The 24,067-nt window shown below is 51.9% G+C and overlaps 1 protein-coding gene and 1 long non-coding RNA gene across 3 annotated transcripts in view; one reads left to right on the top strand and one right to left on the bottom strand.

Annotated features, from left to right (window-relative positions):
• The window catches only part of NOS1AP (nitric oxide synthase 1 adaptor protein), a 273,521-nt gene that overhangs the window by 162,499 nt on the left and 86,955 nt on the right, over positions 1 to 24,067 (bottom strand). The window lies entirely within an intron of this gene.
• Positions 18,719 to 21,392, top strand: LOC138067978 (uncharacterized). Its single transcript, XR_011142449.1, has 2 exons — positions 18,719 to 18,807; positions 19,784 to 21,392. It is a non-coding gene; the product is annotated as an uncharacterized lncRNA (long non-coding RNA).

The following is a 24,067-nucleotide window of genomic DNA, read 5'->3' as shown; positions in this document are numbered from 1 at the left end:
TTTTAATCCTTATTCCTCATTGAATGAGGCGCTTGGTTCAACTCAAAACAAACACCTTGGTTTTGTTCTCTAGTACTTATGGTTCTCATTTTAAATTTAGCTTGACTTCTGAAAGGCTCCAGTGATCCCTTAGAAATGTTTCATTTCGGATTACTTCCGTTTAATGTTATGACTTCAAAGCTGTAGTATTTTGGAGGACTTAAATTTCTTTACCAAATGCACAATTATCTAGGTGAGTCTAAAACTGCAAGCAGCCTCTGAAAAGACACCTGCATCTCCTGAGCAGTGTTTGTAGCCTGCTAGTTCAGAGGTAGCCAGACTGAGGTGGTCTCTCAGACTTTTCTTAGGCCTGGAGAAGCCCCAGCTGCTTCTCTTCACTAATGCATGGTTGGATGTCCCTTTTGCATGCTGCTGTGCAGCTCTGATGGGCAGGAGGTTTGGGTGGGAGAGGGCAGGGATCCCCCTTGGAGAGGGGCAGCTGGTCTCAGCTCTCCCCCTGGGGGGGATGTGTGGCTAGAAGCACCAAGGCACAGCCTGTGGGGGGGGGGGGGGTTTAAAGCTTCTCTCAATTTCTCCCCCTGCCTCCCACACCCTTAAATTATTCACTTCATTGCAGAGATCTCATGAATTATTGATCCCAAGTTTGGTGTCTCCTAGCAACATGTTTACTTATTCCACTACAATCCCTGTCCAGCCCCTTGGATGCATCAGCTGTCTCTGGCCCCTCTCCTGCTGTCTCCCTCTGCTTCCCACTGCCCTGAGCTGGGTGTTGCAGCATGCTTTCATTAGCCTTTTCCTCAGTGGAGGGAGGTGGAAAGGACTTGCCCAAAGCTCTGAAGTGCCATGTCCCTTGGGGCTACCCCCACGCTGCCCGGGGCTGCTGGGCGAGGAGCAGCTCGGCAGCCTGGCTGTATCGGTGAGCTGCCCGCAGGACAACCGTGTTGGTGGGCAGAAGCTGATGCAGCCCCATGTTAGTTTCCTATGAGATGCTGACTTCTATCCCTATGTTTCATGCATAATTCAGAGGATCCTCTAAAAATAAAGTCCCCTAGGCAGTCTGAATCGCTTTCCTGCAGGCCTGAGGGAGAAGGGAAGAGTGCCATTACACCTCAGGTGCTTGGCACTGCCCCTGTCCCTGCAGTACGAGGAAGCACAGCCTGCACCTGACCTTTCCCATACTGTTGGGACAGCCTGGGAAAAAACACTGGGGCTTTTTTGTGCTGTCTTCACAGCAACCCGCAGTGACAGTGTAATGCCTTGGGGTTTGAGAGCAGTGTCATACAAAACATGAGCAGGATAGGTTACCTGTTAGTGAGATGCTAGAAACAAGATGAATGTATTTAGTTGTGATATGTTGACCTATATGTATGTATGCTCATCTGCTACAAAATTTTCTGTTAAGCCCCACCATGAGCTAAAATACAATATGGCTGCCAATGGGAATAGGTTTTGTTTGCTGCATCCCCCCCACCCTGAGGTTTAAAACATCTCTGTGAAGGGGGGGAAAAAAAAGCAAAATCTCAGCCTTCACTCCAATGTCTCTTGTTCTGAGATACAGACCTTTTTCTGATTTGTTGAATGCAGGTTTTATGCACTTAGATCCTACTAAGTGCATCTTTTATCCATATTTAGTGATACAGTATAACACTTGGAAGAACATAAAGGACAAAGCCAGAAATGTCTGTGTCCCCTCCTGTCTTCAATTGCTGGAAACCCACAGGTTATCTTCTAGTGAAGTTTTTCTGGTCAATGGACTGATAAACCAGATACCTTCAACATATTAATTATGCCTTACCAGCTAATTATACCTCCCTCTGTTTTGAGAAGTAACCAGCTCAGTCACACTGGCAACCTTCCCAAGGGGTGAAGGACAGTTTTGCATGGACAGGCTTGCCCAGGCTAAAGCTACAGAGCCATGGAGACTGTTTCCTTGAGCCCCTAACAGGCTCCTCCACTGCGTGTTGTGTCTAGCAGAGTGAAAACCCCCTCCCCAAAGCATGCACAGCTGAGAGTTAGTGAGGACCATGATGTGAGGGGTCAGCAGGCCCCATGCCCTGAGGAAGCTGCAGGCCCTGAGCACAGGGGTCTTTCAGGGAAGACTTTATAGCCCTGTTGCTTGGGTGCAAAAGCCCAGCTGATGATGGCATGTGTGTTATCTCATTGCTCACCCTAATGCCTGCTATGGGCAGAGTTGCTCTGTGTTAAGGCATTTGCTTTTGTCACTGCACAGTGCTAGCTATAGTAAACATAAATATTTATTACACAATTAGAGGATTGTATTTCTTTATGTCCAATTGCAATAGGTATTTTGGCCAGCTGTAAGCAGCACTCAGGCTTCTAAAGCAGCTAATGGTTCCCTTGTGTTGATAACGAAGCAGCTAGCTGTAGGTGATTCCCTGGCTATGTTGTGTGGAATGTTGAATCTTATTTATTAATGAGGATAGCTCTTGTTTGCATAGATGTGTTAATATGGACACATCTGCTGGCTTTCAGATGGGTCCCTGCCCGTTGGTCTGCCCACAAATATGTGATGGTGGCAGGCCTTTGCATGGGCAGGAACAACAAGCAGGCAGCGCAGTGGATCCCAGGTCTTCACTCGTTTAATGATCTTGGAAGTAAACCCAGGAGAAGTGGAGGGTGGCCAAGTCAACCTGAACACTTCCTGTTTGTTCAGGCATGGGTGTATGTAGAGTTCTAACAGCATCACTGGTCATGGTGCATGAAGGCACTCACCACAGGTGGTTGGGTCAGGGATGGGCAGCAGACAAGGACCCCTTTGCATTTTCTCCATTGGTCCTCTCCTGGTTTCCCAAAACAGCAACCAAAGTAAATAGTCCTTTTGTACTGGCATGAGGGTAATAAGTGGTTTGGGAGCGGCAGGGCAGGGCTGTGTTTCTAAGCCCCTCTGAAACGCCTGGCCCAAAGCCAAGGGGGTGAATGCTGCCCTGAAGGAGAGGGCTTGGTGTGGGGAGTGCAGAGCCCCTGGTAACACCAAAGGGTCTCGGGGCTGACTGAAGAGCAGCCTACCCTGGGAAGGCCAATGTACCCACCAGGGAGAAGTAATTCCCAGTAGCCAGCTGAAAGAGGGTGTTTTTAGGGTGAACTGCAGACTGATAGGAGGGAGGCCTGGAAGACCAGAACAAATTCCTGCATATTGGGCCTACCTGCTCCTTTCCATGTGGTGTGTGCTTAAATGGATGCCAAGCCTGCATAGGTTTGAAAAGTTCCCGAGTGATTCATTCAACACAAATCTGTTGTGGACAGTTATACACAGCAGCAGGCTTGGGTTTGTTCTTGGGTATACATCCTCTGCATCGTGCCCTGTGTGCTGCCTGTGGTTGATCCATGTGGCTGGCTGTGTCAGTGCCTTTGCATTAGTTTGGCTGCTGCTGTGTGCTGGCATGTGCGTAAGCCTGGGGTTTGCACAGATACACATGCAGAGGAAATCTCTGAAGAAATGATATTTGTAGCATTCCCAGTACCCTACATGACAGTCAGGCGGGCAGAAGTACTGCTATTGCAGACTGAGAGGTAAGGAGACTGTAAATCAAAGAGGCAGCTGGGGACTGTGCTATACAAAGGTTCTTAATTTAAAATAATGTTTCCAGGCTGCTGCTGTTGGTAGGGGACTTCTGTTTCTGCTGCCTCTGAAACAGCTCCTGATCTCCTTTTCCCAGTTCTCTGCTGGCTTAAGCTCTGTGGAGGGCAATGGAGTGACTCCAGGTCTAGCTGGCAGCCAGCACGCTCCTGTCTGCACCGGCCAGAGCGCAGCATCTGGCCCCCACGGCCGCAGTCCTGGCGCGAGCTGGGGAATGGCTGAGATATGTCCTGTTGGACAGGAAATCAATATCTGGTTTTAAGATACTTCTCTATTGCTGTTGATTGCCTTGTATTATATTAAGATGAAGTATATTCACTTGGCTTGTTACCACTTTATTTTAAAGCTCTGGAGCTCGTGTTTAATGTACTTTTTGCTCTTAACCCTAAGAGGTGAATTCTGTTCCCTACCCTGACCTGTGCTAGTAAAGATAACACCTCTTTACAACTAATGCTTTCAGAAATGGAAAAATGTGTAATTGAAATGGAGACAGCTACTAGGGTTTGTAGAGAGCCTGAAATAGTTACTGCGAGTTAGACCGCTGTGTGCGTTCTGCTGTGCTCCTATTCTTAGCACATGAGATGTTTTCATTACATGCTTATAAGCTCATCCAAGGAAGATGAGATCAAATCGAGCTAAAATACAGGGAAGTGGAGAAGGGAGCATAGAGGAAGATAGAGATGTGCAAATTCAGGCAAGCCATCTGGTAGCAGCCCTCAAAAGCTGCAGGGAATGTCCCTGTCCCCCTTGATGTCTTGGTCTTTCCTGCCCACTCTAGGGGAAGCTCAGCCTATTTCTTAGTCTTAACCTTTCCTATTCCTTACCTCTCCACAGAAGTGAAGGGAAGGGGATTTGCATGAGCGGCAGACTGGGAGTAACACAGGGAAATAGCAGTTTACGAGCTGCTTGGTTTTGATCCCTAAATCCATCAGTGGGCTCCCTCTGCCCAGAAGAGCATTGTGCTGTAATGCTAGGTTGTCCCACACCCCCTTGGTGGGGACACCAGGACGGGGACATACCTCACTCTTCTCCTTCCCTCCAAAATGTTTCATCCAGGTTGTGAGCAGCTTCTGCAGAGGACTTGACCTCTGGGACTCAGGCAGGTCCTGCTGCCTCTCCCTAGCCTTACAGTACAAGCATCCCACAGTCCTGTGCCCTGTGCAGTGTCAGGCAAGCAAAGCCAAACCCGTCCATGTAATGAACAAGTCAGATGGATCCAAAGGGGGAATTAAATTCCCTGCAAGGTTTATTCAGGCATGTCCTTGCTTTATGCCATTTACAGAGCCAAATGCTCAAAATTTCCTGTAACATCTGGCTCCTGGGGGGCTGTGAAAGGCATGTAGGAAGAAGGAAAGCCCCATTGCACTGCCCAGCAGTGTCCTGGTTGGTTATTCTAATCCAGCCTGTGCTCTCCATAACTGAGCCACACCGTCCTGCGCTGGGCATGGCTCTGACTCGCAGGTTAAGAATACCAGAGATTTTTTCTTTATCTAAGCAAACTGGAGCATGGAGTGGGTAGCAGAGCACATGTGCCTCGCTGAAGTACTGGGGATTTATGTAAGTGGGAAGATTGAAGGACCCTTGATCTCAGTCGCACCCCCTGCTCCTAAGGGATCATTACCAGTCCCTGGGAACGGTGTGAGTCACCTTTTGCTGTGGTGTTCTCACACAATTACTGAGCGTCTCTGACTGGCGGCTTGGATCAGAGCAGCGGCATTAACAGGATTGCTCTCCCGGGCAGTGCAGAGGTCAACAGCTCGCTGTACTCATTTGAATGGATAGGCAGTGAGAGACAAATGTGAGCACATCTGAGCTGATCTGATGTTAGAGAGGAAAGACTCCTTGTGCTCAGATCTCTGCATGCAAGCTGCTTCCAGCAGCTCTGCAGAGCCTTGAGTCCAGCACATTTTGCTATGCATTTGGCTCCCCAGACCCTGCCCTAGGTTGCACTAGCAAAATGCTCCTGTTAAAGAATAGAGGATAATTGCTCCAGATGCAGGAATTTTTAAACTATTGCAAATAACACAGGGAAAGATTTCCTGCCTAGCAAGCCCTGAGCAAAAATGAGTAGAGCAGTATGCCCAGGGGTGTGGGACAGTGTTGTGGGCATGTTTGCTGCCTGGACAAGCAGTGCCACCCCAAACCCAGCACAGTTGTTTCCATCTCAAAGATATATATATATTTAATGTTTTATTTTCCACAGGAGTGCCAGTTCAGAATAATGCTATGGAATAGATCAGAGGGGAAAGGAAACTTTGGGGAGGGGCTACTGATGTTCCCAAATCTGTTTTGCAAAAACAAGGTCATTTCTGAAATCCAAGTGCTTGCAAAATATTTCTGCCAGGCCTGATAAGCTCTCCCTTTTGCTAGGAGAATCCTTTAGGCCTTTTTGGAAATGCAGACAAAGACATCCTCGGTCTCCCAGAGAGCATTGCTCAGCTGGAGTAGGGACGTGCAGTGCATTGAAATACCCCCCCCTCCCAAATGCCACCATGTACCTCTACAGCTGTCTTGTTGCAAGATAAGCAGCAAAAACATTGCATGCTCAGCTCTGGCTGTGGTTATTAACCCATGCATGGAGGTGCTGGGCCAGTGGCCCCAGCTGGTGGAGTACCTCCATGGGAGCACCATGGCTCCTGATAGTGTGCGCTTGCTTCCCGTGGCCATGATGAGGAACTTGCCCCCAGCACTTCAGGGGTGGCTGATGTTATCACAGATTTTGTGTCTGGAGGCAAAGTTTGGCCAGATGATGCCTCATTGCTGTGTGTATTGGATGCAAAGCTGCCCTGCAATCAAGCTGTTGTCTGGTGGGCAGTTCCCTGCTGCCTGTGTGGGCCTCTGCCCTGCCCCAAGCTTCATTAGCACCAGGAAAATCAGATGCTTGCTCCTCCAAGCCCAACAGGGTAACATGCACTCTGAGCACTAAGTACAGCTTTTCTGCTGTTCTCCTTAATGATAAGGTGTGGAGGGCAGGCACTTTGAGTTAGTTGCGTGTTTCTGGCCCCAGGGGAAGGGTTTCCAGCTGTGCTCCCCAACCCACCCATGGCCTGCCTGCTTGTCAGCCCCTGCCATCTGCCTGGCTGTTACAGGGGTTTCTTTGCTCCCAAGCATGCATCTGCCTCGCTGGGATGGCAGCAGGCTCAATGAGCCCATGCCCAGCTGTCAAACCTGCCTGCTCAGTTTGCAGATACCAGCTGTTGCAACTGGATGGGCCTTGGGCTCCTAGTGCCTTTTGGGTCCCAGCTTTTGTTAAAGGAGGACATAGTCTTTGGTTAAACCTAGTACAGTTTTGGGAATAAACTTCCCAGAGTCCTGCAGGATGTAAACTGCACCTTTTTGAAGGGAACAAATAAGCGTTGATAGCACTGTGGCCAGCAGTGTTGGCTGGTGCATCAGGCTTTCCAAGACATGTTGAGAGTAACTGTCTCCAGTGCAGATCTCTCCAACTAGCACAGCAAAGCAACACCTTGGGCCCTAAACTGCAGAACAGGCAGTGCTGAAACCCCTCTCTTGTGGTCATAACTGGTACTAGCCCTTCTGTGCATTTTAAAATCCCTTTTCTTCAGACATCTTCTTGCTTTGCAGTCTTCATGTTTGCACCAAAGGAGCCTCTGATTTGCACCAAAGGACCCTCCTTTGACCTGTGGGTGATTAGTTCCTAGTTGCATGTTTCTAGGCCAGGGAGGATTAACCCAGGATGAGCTGCTGAGGGCAAGAGGGTACTGCAAAGGCTGAGCCTCTGTTTCAGCCTGAACCAGTCAGAGCAGAAAGATAGTGCAATATCTGGGAATTAAAATGCTGACTCCCCTTGTCTCTACCCCTGGGAAATGGCAAAATACAGGGCCTTTACAGTGCTGGGGGGAGAAGAAAATCCCCTCTTAAAAACGGCAATTCAGATTTCCCAAGAGTCCTGGAACCTAGAGGCCCACTAGTCCTGTTTGGCTCTGCCATAGGTTTGCTCCAGGCCCCTGGGCATGGGACGTCCTCTCTGTCCGTGCTTGTGAAGCACCCTGTGCTGCTGACTTCCTTGGGCAGCTCCTGGGTGAGCTCTGGGAAACATGTGCCCATGTGGCAAGGGAAAGTGATGTCTTGGCACTCGAACCATGCTGCAGCTGCTGGCTTAGGAAAGGCTCCAGATGCCTCAGCATTCAAATATTTGCTCCTTTACAGTTCTTTATAAATTTAGACTGGAAATATTTGTTTTAATGGTGTGACCCATTTAGCACATTTGAATGTCTCCTGCAGAAGTGACAGTTTTAATGTTTCCCTTTAAACAGTACAGATTGTGTTACCCCCTGGGTAATGTGTCAGCAAATAGCATTGTTAGTGCTGAACAATAAACCACTTTTATCTTGTGCTGGGAGAAGCTGTGGAGGCCTCCCCGGTATCATGCTGTCTCCATGCTGTGTTTCACAAGCCCGGGAGAGGGACTCGGAGCTAACTCGGCACAATCCTGCTGTAAACATGTTCTTGGCATCGCCCTGCCAGCGGTCAGGGCGCAGCAAGCGGCAGAGGCTGAGCTCTCCTTGGGCCGTGTCCTCTGATTGAAGGTCCTGGGGCAACAGGGAGGCAGCGGTGGGGAGCACCTCACGTGTGTCCAAAACATGCACAAGGGATCCATCAGCGGCAGCAGATGTGCCCACCCCATGCTGCTGTGCCACATGCTTAAGATATCCTAATTTGCTGTTCTCCACCAGAGTGGAAGTTGTAATTTAATGTTCCTTTCAAAACCTGGGGGGGGGGGGGGAAAGGGCTGAGGTGCCTCTGCATCTCAGCATCTCACTAGAGAATCTGTCACAGGTTGCTGTAACAACAGGGCACCAAAGGAAGCTTGGCATAATATAGTCAATATTCCCATAAAGGTGAATCTTTAATTTTTTTTGTCGCATGACACCCTGCCCTTGATACAGACCTATTTATTTACTAAGGTGGACAGAACAATGTTACTTCCAACAGTAGGAAGCAGCAGCCCCCTGCCCTCCATGGAGCAGGGACAAGTTCCCCCAAAGCTGGTTTTCTGACCCAAGATGAGAGTTGAGCTGTATCTATGCTGCAGGCAAAGCTTTTCATGTTTCTGCATGCTGCCCTGGTACAGTAAATTATGCCTAACAGTGCTGTCAGCTGCAGAAAGGAAAAATAATTCTCCTTGGCCAGACATAATTTATAGGGCAGAATGCAGTGGAAGTTCAGGGCAATTATGGCAGCTGTGCAGGTCTGGGGATCCCTGTATCTTGCTACAGGGGAGAGGGCAATGCTGGCCAGCACCGTGCAAGAGCTCTTAAATCCTGCAGCAGCCCTAATGCTGTGCATATTAATTTTCATTGACCCTAAAAGCCATCTGATGAATTTGCCACTTAAGAAGAGGGTTTTTAATGTACTTTACATGCTTTAGCATCATTAATGGCTTAATGAATTAGGCTAATGATGACTTCAGAGCTGCATATAGGTCTATGTACAAATGCTTAACCAGCTCTATGGGACTGAGAAAATAATTTCCTTCTGCTTTCAGGCCATTAGGCAGGCTGGGAAGAAGAGATGCACAGATGCTAAAAGTGGTCAGAGATGAGGTGCAAAGTCAGGCAGTGCTATTCAGCCAACTGAGCGGGAGAGCTTGGTGGGTGATGGGCCCCAGCAAGGACAGGCTGGTGTTTTGGGACAGCCGCTATCTTATCACTACCAAAATCCCACTACGCAGCCGAGCATCTCTGCAAAGCCTGGCCTCATGGGGGCTGGAGGGCCGCAGCCTGGCTGACGATCCTGGGATGCTCAGGGCTATTCTCATCATGGGAGGGACTTTGCTTGTGTCTCTGCCTACAGAAGCATGATATGCTACTTCCAGATCTGCTGTCAGCATGGATTTTTCTTTCCTAAGTAAAAACAGAGAAGGAACTGGTGCAGTGTAATGATTTTCTTCTCCTTAAACTTGGCTGGATATTGATGTTGGCTCGAACGCAGGGAGGCACAACAATATCTAAAAAGAGGCAATTGCAGCCAGATTCACAAGAAAGCTTTTAATCTAAAAACCAGGCCTGGCCTAACGGCTACAAGGCTCAAATAGAAGTAAAGCAATAATTTCTGCCCTGGACGGACATGAAAAATGAGCAGTGCAAGGAAGACATTGATAAACTGGAGTGAACCCAGTGGAAGCCACCAAGATGCCAAGGTGGATAGAGCACAAGACATAAGGAGGGGCCAAGAGCACCAGATTTAGTCAGAAGAAAAGGCTCAAGGAGATTTTATTGCTATCTACAACCACAGAACAGGGGGTTGTAGAAAGGATGAAGCCAGACCCTTTTGCACCTCAAAAGGATAAGAGGCAATGAGCACAAATTGCAACAAGAGAAACTCTGGTTAGATATAAGGGAAAAGAGATTAGCTGTGAGGATGATCAGCCCAGAGAGGTCTCAAAATTCAGCTGGACATGTTCTGAGCAACCTGATGCAAAATTGGAATTGGATCCAGTTTTGAAACTGCCCCTGCTTTGAAGATACTAGAGATCTCCCAGCAGAAATTCTGGTGTGATTCTAGGCTGTGATCCCACTCATGAATGCAACAGGGAAATTCAGAGTAGATCTTCCTGAAAATGTAGCTCTTTCCACCATCCCCAAATGTCTATTTTTCCTTTTTCCTGCCCTTCCTAGACAAGGAGTCCTGCGTGGGTTTTCAGTGCGTGTTCATTTCCTCCTGGTGCAATTCCTTCCTGTTTAGATAAGCATCCAACAGCGACAAGATGGAAAAATGAGCTATCTCTGACTTGTGAAGTTGCCAGCTGCAGCTGCAATGTCCTAATTCACGTGCATGACCCCTCTTCCAACCGTGGCACAGCTACGACTTCTCTAAGGTGGAAATAAAACCGAAGGGCAGCAGGAATCCTGGAATTCCTGGGCAGTCATCACACCACTCCAGTTTCCTGCTTGTACTTGAGTGGGGGTAGGTAGTCCCAAAATCTCCCTTATGGGATTGCCTCTCTGGAAATATCACATCCATGATCCAATGGGGCATTGATCGTGCAGGCTTTTATTAATGATCCAAGACAGCGATGACCAGCCAGACAGCAAATATAGTATAATTTTTCCAGAGTGCTGTGCAGTTATGGATGAAGACACTGTCAGGGCAGAGAGGAATTATGAGTGCTTGTGAGGAGCTTAATGTTACACACAAAAGGACTGATGAGATCCTTGGATGAACAGAAAGAGGTTTGGGCCAGTATTTTCATTTACTGACTTGCCTACACATCTAAAAGCACACGTAGGAAGACTGGGAGAACTCAAAGAAGGGTCATCCTTAAAAGCCACTTTACAGAGAGAAGGCTAATGGTCTCAATCCATTTAGTTTATCGGAAGGTTGAGATGGTTTGAACACAATTTGGTAAGAACCTATGTGAGGAGATTACACTTCCAGGTCTATTTATTTAAAGGCTTGTTTATATACAGGGCTCTTAAATCTAGCAGGAAAAGCCATAACAAAGATTAAGGACAGGACGCCCTAATGTTTTTATGTAGGGAGTGTAATTGACCCTTAGATGCTCCACCATGTCTCCAGGTGAGCTGCTCCATCATTCGGTGTTTTCAAGCCAAGTTTCCACGTCTTTTTAAAGTGCCAGGGGTAGGTGGAGGTACAACCTTTCACTAAGGCAGCCAAAGCCCGTGGTGCTCCTTGGGGTCTCGGCAGCTCCCAGTGCCGCGTCCCTCGGAGCGGGACGGGCATGCCAGATTGGGGCTGTGCCTGGATCATCACCAAAGACGTCTGCAAGAAAATAAGCTCAGCTTCTTTCCTCTGCCTTGATTTCCATGTGCTTTATTTTCCGTGCTTTGTTGCTGCATAGATTTGTTTGCCTGACATGGAAGGACTTGTGTTTTCAGAAGAACTTAGAAACAAAGTATTTCTTCTTCCAGCCTGAGACATGACTAAGCACAAACTGGCTTTTTTCATTTGGTCTTGCTAGATACCTACAGCTGATATTTTTAAAACCTTTGAGGGTTTTTTTGTCTGGCACTTTTGACTACAAACATCAATAGATCTTTTTGCTGCTCTTGGCTAATCTTGCCTTAAAATTAAAGCTGACTTTGTGTTTCCAGGGCTGTCATAGACCTGTAGTGCTTAAGACAAGCCCAGACTGTGCTGTCTGTGGGGCACGCCAGGGAACAGACCTTCCCCAGGGCAGGTAGGGGCCATTGCTGACCGGGCGTTCATGGCAGAGGCTTTCCCTTCTCCAAGCCACGCAGCGGGTCCCTGCAGAGCCGGGAGAGGAGCCACTGTTCCTCCGCTCGTCGGGCACCGCGCCTGCTCGTGGGCTTTGTGCAGCCCTCGGAGCAGCTTGAGACATGTCCATCAAACAAGAAGACCTCGTAGCTTCCCAATGCTTTCTTCTGGGAACGGGCTGCTTCTCCATGCAGTTGCGCGGAAGGAGCCAGAGGAGCCTCTTCCCTGCATGCTACCTGCAGGCACCTGATGTTTCACCGGCAGGTTTTTCTTTTCCAAGTGCGGATCAGATTGAGCTGTTACCTCAATCTAAAATGCAATGGATTTCTCTCCTGGCTGCCACAGCCCATGACAGAGGCAGATACAATAGGGCAACGCAGCCCATGAAACGCTCATCAGACACCTAATGGGAAATGCTTGGAATAATAAGCTGAAAAAAAGTCTCTGAAATTCATTCCCTGTGACAAAGGGGGAGCTGGGGGGAAGTCAATTTGCTGTGGTCCAGGAAAGTACTGTACTTCTCAAAGAGAGATGTGATGCAGTTCTAAGCCTCTCTTCCAAAAATGACTGAGCGTGCACTAAATCAGTTAGCATGGGCACGATGGGATTTTTCATAGAGCAGTGGGTCATCACCAGCTTTTATCTGGATGTATAAATGTGAGTGGATAAATAAGAGTATGTATAAGCAAGAGCGAGGAATTTAGAAGTGCCAGGAAGCAGCGCTGAGCCTCAGCGCAGCCAAGCGCAGCTGCTCGCAGGCTGCTGCGGATCCACAACGGGTGAGCGCCCGCAGGTTTGGCTCCAGCCCAGCCCGACCTCTGCCTGCGCTGTGCCCTGGCCCACGCTCCCACCGCGAATCATCTCCACTGCACTCAGGCTTTGCAGCGGCGTTAATCAAAGAGCATGCTGTCGACGGCTGCAATCTCATTGATCTCATGCAAACTGCGGGGAGAAATACATAATACATGATCCTGGATTTAGACATAGCAAGTTCAATCCCTGCTCCCTCCCAGGACATTTTAAAGCCTCTTCCGTTTTTTGGGACCTTGGATCTGACCGGCTGTGGCTGTTATTCGCTGGTTTACACCAACTGCAGAGAAACGTTTTCCCAAACGTTTTGTACAAGTATCTATGCTTTCCTCGTGCATGATGGTTCCTCGTGCTGTGTCTGCGTGGCAGGTCTGGAGGAGGCCTAGAAGTGCCCCTGTCCCGAGGGACCCTTCATGGATGGTACCACTTTCTTTTCTGATGGAAAGACAATGCGGGACCATGGTCCCCACGCCCCGGCAGCCCCTGGTGCTGGCTGTTGGAGCGCAGCACCAGCACGCTGGCTGCTGCTGGGACTGGCACCCATCCCTGTGCATCTCCCACCTCCCCAGCCTGAACCACAACTGGCTCCAGCAAGTTAAAAACCGGCTCCCCTGAGCTGCTTCCCCGGCTTTTCGCTGCTGCACTATCACACTTGTTCAGTTCCTGGGAATACAGAGCAATATTTCCATTGCAATTTATTACAGTCACCGAGATATAAATTCTAGAGGATGGGAAGAGCAGAATGCTGCAAAATGTGTCTTTCAGGTGTTATGAGGCGGGGGAAAAAAAAGAAGAAAAGAAAATAAAATTCTTTCAATTTATTAGCTTGGGGAAGCTTATTGAGACTTAACCCCATGGAGGCACCACACCTGTCCAGAGAGTCGGACACAAGGACACTGCTGGGAGGCAGCCCTGAAGAAAAAATAGGATGACTGACCAAAACCGGCATGGCATGCCGATGGATCTGCAGGCACGCTCCCTGTTCACAGCAAATGCCGAAAGCACGCAAGGCAAAACTCCCACCACTGCGGAGAAAGGGCAAGCTGGAGGAGAGGAGGTAATTGCACTTGGAGGGGATTTCGCTGCGCGATTCAGCCAATGCCTTTGTTCTCCCAGGATGTGTTGCCCTTTGCACTCCTTCACAGATAGAGATCAAGAGCAGATGTACTTCTGCATATTGAAAATCAATGCCTGTTGGTATTTAGGGAGTTACTCCTAGGTAATAGAGGCCAATATTGCATCAGATAATGGAGCAAAATACTGCAAGTGTTGAGATTAAAGACCAAAGGTGAGGAAACTGAAAAAGCAGAACAGAGGAAGAGAGATTTTTAGTGAATGATGTGTGAGAGGAGGGAACAAGTCAGCAGTGACTATTTCTACTCTCTTGTGAGTGATGTACAATCCATGATGAGGTTCATAAAGCTGGTTACATGCATAACAGAACAAAAACCATGAAAGGAACTGAACGGCCTTGTGATTGCTAGAAAGTCAAACTGTTGGCTGCCCTGCCAGGTGGCACGCAGCTCAAGCAAGCCATCATCGCTCCTCAAACGTGGCCACCCTGGGCCACGTGCCTCACCCACCAGCACCTCCCGGGCTGGCTGCGTTGTCCTTGCACTTGCACTGACGCCTGCCAGAGCAGCGAGGAGAGTCCTTCAGCATGAGCAGCTCAACAGGAGGCACTTAACTGGCATTTGGTTAAATTCAAACTGAAGCATTCTGTGGCTGGTTTTTGTGGCACTTTGCCAGCAAGAAAGAAAAAAAAAGAAAACTTTTTTTTTGGAAATGACCTTTCTCTCTTGGGTTTATCTTGATACTCAAAATCAACCTTGATCGGCCAAAAAAGACAAAATGAAAGGAGAACTCATTTGATTAAAAGATGGATGAAAAGGAAAATATTTTGGTCAGAATTAATGATATCCTAGTACAAGTATCCAACATGTCTCACTTTGCAAGGCCGGGAGGTGAATGGTCCCCCTGTGGTCCTTGTAAGAGCTCCAAAAATGGAGAAACAACTGAGTGCAGGAAATCCAGGACCAGAGTGAGCCTATTTCAGCATCCCTTGCAGATGAGTCACGTCTCCATAGGAGACGAAAGCTGCTCAGGATTTCATGAAAATATCATAGCTGTGCTTTTTCAGTGCACAAATGCTGGGCTGGCCATCCCATGTGTGCCAAAAGCGCGTTTCCAGGTGCCCAGCTTGTCTCCTCCACAGGGTCCAGGCAGGCAGGCAGAGACTGAAGAAAGTATGTCAGCTCCTTCATGCCAGCAGACTTCTGATATTAAAAAGCTAGAGGTTGTTTTGCTTGATCTTCTGCAGAAAAGAAACTATGAATTTAAAGCTTTGTGATGGAAAGTAAACACTTCCCATTTTAAGTTTCAATAGTCTCTTGAATTTACTTCCACTATTAGGAGAAAACCAGTTCAAACCAGCAATGAGACCTATTTTTCTAGATGTAAGAGTTGCCGTGAAAATTGAACCAGCTCAGCCTGATCTTGACTCAAGACTGGCCTGAACTAACCCAAATAAAACGCTCGCTTGGTCCCCAGCCCGGTGGCAGGCAGTCACTGCTGACCTGGTCTCTCTTTTGCAAACGCTTCATTTTCTGCCGCCCTGGAACTGCAGCACCAGGAAACAGGGGCACAGGGACCAGCACCAGGGAGAGGGACGTGAGGATGGAAGCTACCACCAAAAATCCCTCTGCCAAACCATGGCTGGTCCCGCAGGGGGTGGAGATGCTGAAGTCTCTACGGGCTGACTGAAAATGACTCCCTTGACAACTAAATAGCTTAAGGTGGGTGCAAGTGGCACGTGGTCCTGCGAGATCGTCCTTCCTCCTTCACTGCGCGATGGGAAAGGGCCTTGGAGGGAGGACTAGTGAGCGTGGGATGGAAAGGGAAGACGCCAATTATAAATATCCCCTGAATGCTGCAGCTACGCTCAGTAGCTCGGTAGGAAGGTGTGAATCTCAGACTAGATGAGCAGCAATTAGAAGCGGAGCAGCAAACGGCAGCAAATGTGATGAGAACGGCGATGCCAATGAAGTAAAACACACACTCGAGTGGCAACCCAGTGTTTCTGTGACTTGTCTTTAGTGTCGGCAGCTCGGATCATCCCAAGGTGCAGCCCAAGGTGCAAAGAGGCTGAATTTGAGGAGCAGGAGGAGCAGGCAGGCCCCTAGCAACCAGACAGGTCTGCGATGAGGGAGGTGACAGCAAAGTCCTGGCCAGGTTGCTGTGGGACAGCTGCTCGAGCCAGCCTGTGCGGTGGCCTCTGTGGTTTGGGAGGGATGGAGTCACCCAAACACCCGCTGCACCGCAGGAGCGAACGGCGCTGATGGCAGGCCAGCACCTCCAGCACCTCTGTGTCCCCACAGCATCACCAGCATCCCGAAAAGAAGCGAGTGTGTTCAAAGAAAAACGATAAAAAACCTTGGAAATATTTCTAACAGCCAAAAAATCTGTTTTTTGGATAAAAAGCAGAGCTGACAGAGAGAATTCCTGATCCCAGGGGGACGTCGTGCCCCTGGCTCCAGTGAGAGGTGGTGGATTTGGCCGTGCGAGGCAGTTACTGCCTGCGGTCTGCCTAGCGCCTGGGTTTTCTGACGATGGCAGGTTTTCAAGGGACCGTCTAATTGGTGGGGGAGCATTTGGGGTCAGCAAGTCCCTGCCATAGAAATAGGCTTGGTGTTGCTCAGTCCCTAATCGGTGATGATTTTAACACTGCGCTTGAGCCTGGCAGGAGAAGCTGCTCTCCTTCAAAGCAGACGAGCCTTGACACAGGTTCCTAAGCAGGCCAGACAAACCGCCCCAGCGAGAAATGCAACCAGATACAGTCCTGCCACGGTCAGCGGTTTCTGCGGAGCTGGTGTCAAGCGGAATAGGGCTGAGAGGCTCCGGCAGCCCATTCGGTCCGACATCCCCCGCCGGGCTCGAGCCCCCGCAGAGCTGGGCAGGGAGAGGAGAGGTCTCACCGGGACGGGCATGCCCGGGCTGCGGCTCCGGGTTTGGAGCCTGGCAGGACAGACGGCTCCTTTGCAACAGCCAAAACTCATTTATTCTGAGAGCTGAGTTCAAACTCATCGTGAAAACAAGGCAGGCTGAGAACGGTGCCTGGCGCTGCTGCGAAGGACTGAGGCTGATTTACTGGCCTCCTTGTAAATTAAGAAAGTGTAGCGTTAGCGTCCGCAAATGCAGGTAGGTGTGAGCCAGGACCACGGCTGACAGGTCTCTCCTCGCTCTGCAGAAGGCAAAGGCGGCTGTGACCGCTATGTGGCTCACAATGAGGTTTTCCATGTTTTAAAGCGCTTGGTCTTGGGGCTGCGCCTGGGGAACGGTTGTGCCAGCTCGGCGCTCCCTCGCTGCCAGGAGCAGGGTGTGCGCTGCCTCCGGCCGGCTAATTAACATCCCAGCCCTGAAACTAAGCGCATCCCAAATGATTTATAAGAAAAAAATGAATTATTGAATAACTCCTAGTTACTGCCATTTTAATCACATTAATTAAGTTAATTTCATACCGAAAAGGTACCATCAGGCCCTTGCTGAATCACCTCTCGCCGATCCCAAACCCGAGGACTTCAGCGCGCCTCGGGGGTTGGAGCACAGCAGCAAAGCCGCGGGGGAGCCGGGGCGCGCGTTGTGCGGCCGGCTCTGCAGGTCGTGCCGCAGCAAAGCAAAGTGGCTGGGCCGGCCGGCACGCCGGGGCTGCCCGGCGGGATGCTCCCCGCGCGCCCTGCTCCGCAGCCGACGGTTCGGAGAAAGCTCCCAAAGACAGACAGCCGGGAGGGTTCGGTCTCTGAGACAGCAGCGGGCAGCCGGGGCTGTGCAAGGATGCTGCAGCCGGCTCCCCTGCCCGCTGCCCCCGGCTGCTCTCGGTGCCCCCAGGCTGCCTGGCAGCACGGCGCCCGCCACCCTTTTGGATGCGGGCTGCGGAAGCACGGCAGACGTTAGCCAGGCGTTTGTGCTGGGGGCCCCGTCCAGGCCCTTCCCAACAGCCCTGGAAACAGGCTGAAGGCGCCGATTTAGGGGAGCGTTTTGTGGCGCTTCCCGCCGCACGTCCGTCCCCCGAAGGAAGGACGAGGCGGTTAAATTTTGCAGGGGAAGGAAAGCGCCACTGGTGGCACGAGCCTATCGAAGCTCCCCGTCGCATCGGGGAAACGCTAGGCTCCAAATTAAATGCATTTACCGTTTCATGTACCCTTGCTTACAATCACTGTAATGAATCTGGGAATTAATTGTTTGCTCGTTTGAAACAAGTGCCCTCCCGCGCCGTGCCGCGCTCCCCTCCTCCCAGCCCGCTGCCATTTGCTATTCCGGTTAGAAAACAAACTGGCATTCATTGGAAAATCAATCTTTTCATTGTTTAATTCTCATTTCTCCGGGGAACGTGTGGAAATGGAATTACATCCTGCGATGTAATACGCACCGTCTCTGAATGCCTAATCGCGGCTGGGGAGCGAAGCGGCCGGGCCCGCCTTGCTGCTCGCCCCGGGAAAGCCCGGCTGCTGCCCGGTCCCCTCCTCGGCATGTGTCGTGTAGCCCTGGGCCTTGCTTTTGGCTTGCAACAGGGCGCTTTCTGACCCTGCCAGGCAGCTGGCCGGGCGGCTGCTCTTCTGCTTCCCAGCGAGACGCGTGCTGCTTAAATAATCTGCCATTTTTCCTGGGTGACGTTGGTTGGTTTTTTTACACTTATTGCAGGAAAATGAACAGCTACGTCCGTGCCGGAAGGGTTTCCTGAGGCATCAGAAAGCACTAATGAATATACAGAGCCGAATTATAGGGTATCACATGAGTCAAAACTGCTGGTCAGAGACGTACAGCTAAATGGGCAGCAGGCAAAGACAAAAGCCTGCAACCAAAGCAGGTCACGCGGCTAACCAGGGACAAGAAACTTCTGAAAGGCGCAAGTACAGAAGCAGCCGGTGCGCTGGCAGGGGCCGTGCGGACCCCCGCGGCCCGGGAGCCCCCGGCCGGCGCTGCCAGGGGGCCAGCGCGGCCGCGCGGGATGGAGGACCGCTCTCCGCAGCGCCGCGATTCCTTCCTGCCCCCCCACCACCCTTTCCCCCCCCCCCCATAGTCTCACTTCACAACAATATCTGAGCATCTTTGTCGGGTGCATATTAGGAACCGTTCTTCATAAAAAATTAAGGGGGATGGAAATGAAGTGACCTCGCTGAGAGCTTCAGTTACACCGTAAGGTAAGTGTGTCTTCCTCCTACCTCCGACTCGGTGTTTGGGAGTCTTCAGCAACAATTTATGTGTTTATTATCGTTTAAGTGTCCTTAGCCCCGAGCTCTTTGCAGTAATGAAAATACAAAGCGCCAGAGCAGCAGCCTGCAGCTAGAGGCCGAGCGGTGGGTAAACGCGACGGCGATGCTGCTGCCCGTCGCCCGGAGCGGCCCCGGCCCGGCTCTGCTGCGGCTCGGGGGCCTCCCGGCGCCCCCATCCCTCCCTGAATATGCCCTACCCTCCCCGTGAAGGCACCGGGCAATTTTATTAGTATTTATGTATACGAGCAACCGCTGGCTGCAGGGCAGGTCACGGGAAAGGGACAAAAAAAAAAGGAGCTGGACGCGGGGGGTTCAGCGCGTGGCGGGCTGGGATGCAGCGGCGGCCGCAGCGGCCGGGCCAGGCTCGGCTCGCTGCGGCGCCGGCATCGGCATCGGCGCCAGCTGCGAAGGGAGCGGGGCCGGGGCTGGGCTGCCGGGGCGCTTCGCTGAGAGCGGCGCTGGGGCAGCAGAGCTCGACTTCACCTCCCGGGCTGCCGTGAGGCGGGTTTTCCTCCGCGCTGGGTCAGGCTCTTGCGGCTGTGTCCCGCCGCGGCCGTGCGCGGTGCTGGTCCGGCGGCTTGCGGCTCCCTCCCTGCCCGGGGCGGCTGCTCTGCCGCGGCCAGCGGGAAGGGAGAGAACCGCTGCAGAAGAACAAGGTGATTTGGGCCCTTCGCCCCAGCCCGGTCTTGAAGGAGGATGAGCGTTTTGGCAGGGAAAAACACAGTCTCCCGGGAACAAGTCACTTCCCCGCTCAGCTCTGAGTAACGTTCTCCCGGGCTAATTTCTAGCTGCAGCAGCAGTCTGTACTGAGCGTGTATCCAGAAAGGAGCCTTGTAAGAAGGAAAGACAAAATTATTCTGCAAATTCTCTCTCTCTCACTCTCTTTTTTTTTTTTTTTTGCCAGAAGGACACAAAGCCCCTACACCTTAGGTGAGAAAGAGATGATTTAACAAGAAGAAGATGTCACAAAAAGCCCCAAGCCATAAATCACTCTCTTGCAATCTTGCAGCAAAAATATTCAACATCTGTGCGGCATCCTGTCCCAAGGACTGCGGCTGGTCTGAAAAAAAAAGACCAAAAAAGCAATATACTCTCTGGGTGTCTACGTAAAGCCTGACCCCTGGCAGGACTGGCGGGACTCGGCCGGGGACTTGGCAGCGGAGCCTGCAGGACGGCTGCTCCCGCATCCCCGGAGAGCAATTAGTGCATCCGCCTGACGAGGAATTGGGAAACTGCCTGGCTGCCTAGTTAGCAAAGGAGGTGATTGCTGAGTCGGCATACGAGACTAATAATTGCATGCAGGGAAGAGCATTTGGGGACTGTACAAGACTTATTATGGGCTGTTTGGGGAAAGACCAGAGGGAGGGATTGAGGTGACCCAAGAAGGAGCCAGAGTAGGAAAACAGGGAAAAGGGGATTAAAAAGGGCCACGGAGGGTGCTCATCTGGCCTGTTCCCTGGCGCTGCAACGTGTCCTGCCTTCTTCTTAACCTCCACGTCTGGCCATGCAGTCATTTACGGCTCTCGGTGCTGCCTCGCTGCCCTCCGCGCCGCTGACACGAGCGGGCTCGAGCCCTCGCGTGCAGAGCCCTGCTGACACCAAACTCCACCGCAGGCTCCTGTCCGGCAGCCGCGGGCTGTTGCAGCAAGCGCCAGCAGCCTCCTCCCGGGGCGGCGCGGGGCGAGCGGGGCCCGGCCAGTTAGTCTGTAATTCTGGAGGAATTATCGAGCAGCCGGGAAACGGCGCCTGCTCTCGCCCTGCTACAGACTCGCGTCAGGAAGCCTGTGCCGCCTACGTCAGGTATGTTTGAAGAGCGAGCCCCCGCGCGCGCGCCCGGCCGGGCTGGAGAAGGGAGCGGCGCCGCCGCGGGAAACCTCCCTCGGAGGCTCTCGCGCAGCCGGGCTGAATAGCGGGACAGTTTCTGAAGGTTACGGGCGGCTATTTCCCAATATGAACTGTTCAGCTTGATGCAAGAGGATGCTACATTGCTTTTCATGGTTACTAAAGATGGTTAAATTGCTGAAGAAGTGGCAATTGCACAGGGAGCGGTGACCACGATTTGATTACACTCAAAATGGGCAAATGCAGGGGGAGAGGGTCCCAGCTCGGACCGACCAGAATGATTTGAGCCCGTTTTGCTTTTGGTTTAAAGCGCTTCTTCTCCGTTCGGGCAGCGCAGCCAAGCGCTAACGCGCGGAGTTTGTTTCCTGCCGCCTGCCAAGGCCGCGGCAGCGAAGGGCCAATTAGCCGGAGCGCTGCACCTTCATCTAAATACAAGCCATGTCTCCCTGCTCTCCACCCTCTTGCTCTGTATTGCCTCTCCTTCTGCCTCGTTCTTGCCTCCCCCTTTTTAAAGCCCGCTCAGTATACAACCTGCTGCCGTTCTCGTATAACCAAAAAAATAAGTTTTGCGCTGTAATGTTCTTGCCGTATTCTTGGGCACGTGTTACATTTGTTTTCACCTGAACGCAGTTTCTGTATTACAGCTGCAAACAAAATTGTATTAGGCTTAATTCCGAGCTTGCCTCCTTTTCTACTGGGAAATTGTTTCTGCTTAGAAAAGGCCAGATTTACTACTCTTGCGGCTGATTAAAAAAAAAAAGTCTGCCGGGTTGAAAAGAAGGAGTCAAAAGCAGGCACTAAAGATCACTTCACCTGATAGCAGCTACACTTGGAGCAAAAATAACACACAAGGCTTTCATCTAGCAATTTTCACCCTGGGAAAGCCGCGGGCTTTCCAGCCGCGCGCTGCCGGCAGCCCTGTTTGCGAAGGGGAGCAGAGACGGGGCTGGGGCTCTGCCGCCTCCGCCAGCTCGCCCAGCGCCGCGCCGGCTCTGCCCCGACCCGGGGGCGAGCGTGCTTTATTAGACCAATCGCCGTGTCGGCGCGTTCAGAGGTCTGGAGAGGATATTTGGTGTCTTTTTTTTTTTTTTTTTTTTTGGTCGCCGCAGATGATGAGCAGGTCAGGTAAGCTATTCGCTGCCCCCCCCCCCCCCCCCAAAAACGCAGGCTGTGGCAGGGGTGGGGACCCACCTTGCCCGGCGGCTGCCCAAGGCACCTACTGCTCGCCCCCACCCCGGTTTCTTAAGCGCTTTTCTGCAGAGCCGCTATCTGCGCTACAGCCCGCACCCCGGCCCCTGTTGGACTCCTCGGCCAGGGCGCTGCCGCCGCCGCCAAGCTGGCCGGGAGCTGCGCTTTGCTCTGTGCGAGCGAGTTTAAATACACTCTTGGGAGGACACAGACGCTTGAAAGTTGCGGACAAACCCGGAGGACGCGGGACAACCCCGCAACGGGAGGGTTGACGCGTCGGGCGTGAAGGCTGCCGGAGGCGCCATCTCCCCCGCGGAGGCAGTCTCCTTAACGCTGTCCATTAAGGACCCGTCCAGAAAGCTTCACCTTTAAAGCACCCTCACTGGCGGTGGTGCACTGAAGATACAATTTCTGCCACCCTGCGCCGCTTGTGGCCCCTTTCCAGAAAGCACCGGGCACCTGCTGAGGCTTACCCGGAGAGGACACGATGCGAGCATCCCGGCAGGGCGAGCTGCCACCCTCCGTGGGCAGCACCGGCCTGGCAGTCCCCTCCTGAGGGCTAATTGGGTCGTTCTTCGTTTCTGTTACTATCATCATCCTCCCTCTGGGTGCAGAAGCACCTCGGGCTGTTGGGTCTTGCTGTGGCAACGCTTAAATCCGCTCCGCTCCCGCGTTTAATCTTCGTCACGCGACGGGTGGCATCGCGGCATCAGTCTCCTTGGTCCGAGCCCCGAAGCGGCAGAAGAAAGAGCAGCACCTTCGTGCCGGGTTCGTTCCCGCCATCGCCCCCCGCCTTGATCCGCAGACTGAATGCGTTACGCTGCCGTCTGGCAGCCTCCATCCCGCGGCCACATTAACTTTCCACTGCTTGCAGCGGCCGTGACAGCCCTTCTCAGTGGCCACCAAGAGCCAGGTGGCGGGGGGACGCGGCTGCGCTCCCCTGGCCCCGGCACGGGCCGGTGCGTCCTACCTCGGCCCTCTCCCCACCTTCGTCCCGCTCCTCAACCCGCCGGGAAACGGAGCACCCTGCTCTGATGCAAAACGCACGTTCCCGCTGCGGGGCCCCACCGCTGCCGAGCGGCACCTCCGCGCGGCCCCGCGCGCCCGGGCGAGCACGTACCGCTGTTGCCCCCAAAGACCAAAACACGGGGCCAAAAACCCGCAAGCATTTTTTTTTCCCCCCCGCTTTTCACCCAAAGCGCTAGATTAGCACAGAAGACCAACGCTGCCGTCCTGGGCTGGCGCGAGCCCAGCTGTGCCCAGCTGTGCCCTCCCTGGGGGTTTGGAGACCCCCCCCCCCCCCCCCCCCCCGGAGATGGGTTTGCGCGGAGAGCGGGCTCGGCGAGCGGGAGGCGCGCGTCTGCCCTGCGGCAACCGCTTCCTTTGAGGCGCTTAGAGCGGAGCCAAAAACCCCGGGTTATTTGACTGTGTTTTAGGGAAATGAGCTAGAAGACCCTCCACTGAGTATTTTGGAGGCTGAAATGATGAACTACCTCAGGCAGATCGGAAAGAATTGCTCATTTAGTTCTTCTTCTGACTAGCTGCCATGAGAGAGAGAGCGCGCGACTCAAAGGTCAGCGGGAAGGCGGGCGGCAGAATTAAACAGGGGTCGTCCAGGAGGCCGACCGGAGAAACGAGTAGGCCGGGGGGGGGGGTCTCGCTTTATGTCTCTATATTGGCACATTTTAAAGGGAAAACTGCTTTATGGGATGCGCACTGGGCTTTAAAAACAGCCGCAGCCCAGCGGGGATGAGCAGCATTGCTCTTTCCCCTCGCTTTTCAGAGACTGGCTCCTCTGCCGGGGCAGGTGGCCGGCTGGAGGAGGCTCCTCGCCCGATGCCTTCACCTCGAGCAACGCCCAGCTTTTTCCCATGCCGTGTTTCTGACACCCTCTCGTTTTCACGCCCTCGCTCTTTATCACTATTTGGACAAATTATTAACGGCGGTGAAACGTGGTTCATAGTCACATCACGCTAAAAGCGCTATAAAAGCATCCTTCCCAAATATGTGCACTTCCCGCACATAAACACACTCAAAACCGCATTAAACTTCCACGCTTTTGAAGAAATATTTGCTGAATTGGTAATTTCCCATGTATATATATATCTATATATATCTATATCTATATCTATATATATATATATAGATATCTATAACA

Source organism: Struthio camelus, chromosome 8 (assembly GCF_040807025.1).
Source record: "Struthio camelus isolate bStrCam1 chromosome 8, bStrCam1.hap1, whole genome shotgun sequence".
Taxonomy (NCBI): domain Eukaryota; kingdom Metazoa; phylum Chordata; class Aves; order Struthioniformes; family Struthionidae; genus Struthio; species Struthio camelus.
This window is presented reverse-complemented; position numbering and strand designations above follow the sequence as displayed.